Source organism: Lathyrus oleraceus, chromosome 7 (assembly GCF_024323335.1).
Source record: "Lathyrus oleraceus cultivar Zhongwan6 chromosome 7, CAAS_Psat_ZW6_1.0, whole genome shotgun sequence".
NCBI lineage: Eukaryota > Viridiplantae > Streptophyta > Magnoliopsida > Fabales > Fabaceae > Lathyrus > Lathyrus oleraceus.
The window spans coordinates 526,440,082-526,441,529 of NC_066585.1; positions in this window are offsets into that span (position 1 = coordinate 526,440,082).

Sequence of the window (1,448 nt, forward strand, 5' to 3'; positions counted from 1 at the left end):
TCTATCTATCTATCTATCTATCTATCTATCTATCTCAACGTCTTCATTCGTAGAAGCTAGAACTGAGATTGAAAGCACTTTGTTTGTGTGGACTGAGTGGAGACGTTCATCTAACTATGCATCAAAGGTTTTAATCGTCACAAGAGGTAACTGTTTTTGTCACTAGTCATGCTCATTCATAAGGATTAACTTAAGGGAGATTTTTGTTTTTCCCCTCATATGGTATCGTGATTTCCCTTCAGTGGTATTACTGCCACTTACGAAACCATGTAACGGATAATTGTTTTTTTTTTGTACTTTTTTGTCTTAATTCGATTAAAACATATAATTAATTATATAATAATAATAAATTAAATATTGGCATCATGTTGGTGTAATATGGATTATTCATTGTTGACTCTGCTTCGAAATTTAATGTTTGTATGGTGAAGCAACGATACTTTAATCATTCCTAATTGATACAAACATGATTGATCAATATATAGATGATGTAAATAATTCTAGTGCTATGGAAGTATATTTAATATGTTATTTTAATTTATCCATTCGATTAGTGTGTTGATTGTCTTTCAATTGAATGACCAATGTTCAATCTACTATGAAATCCCGATATTTGTATGGTGAAGCAATAACATTTCAGTAAGTCAAATTGAATAGTCGATCATTACTTTTTTATGGTATGGATTTGTTGCACTAGGGTTTATGATGGTGCAAGATTTATGAGATTAGTGTTTGTGGCAGTGCAATAGTTGTGCCTTAGGGTTTTCATAAAGCATCAGTTGTTAATGCCAAAAACGATGTTGATTTCAAGAAACTAGGCAACGGAACCCCTAACTAACTTTTAGTGTAGTGTGACCAATCGCCTAAATTTAATTTGATTTATTTAATTAAAAAAATTTAATAATCATAATAATAAAATGTGTTTATTATTTTTTTCCATGTGATGAGCGATTATGGCCTTAGTTTTCCTCTTTTTTTGGATTTTAAATACGACTCGTGTGTCCTGCCTTTCTCTATACTCTCTTTATGTAACTTCTTTTCTCATCTCTCTCCCTTGTATGTATAACGAGTACTCTTAGATGTAATGTAATGTCATGAAGAAAATAAGAAGACAAAATCAAAGAAGGACACCCATGAAGATTTGGCTTGGAGAAACATAGATCGCTATTAAGTTTAACTTATGTTCTCTCATTTGCTTGATGGAACAATTGTGCTGGGTGTCATAGCTGTATCATTTTATTTGTATGTTGATGCATGTGAATGTATGTTGATGCATGTGAATGTATGTTGATGCATGTGAATGTATGTTGATGCAAGTGAAAGACGACTTATATGATAAATAAGTCGATATGATCAAACTAATTACAAATTCCTCAAAATAAATACTAAGTTTATGCTTTCCAAATTTTAGCACACATCAAAACAACTATCAAATGATGTAAGTTTCG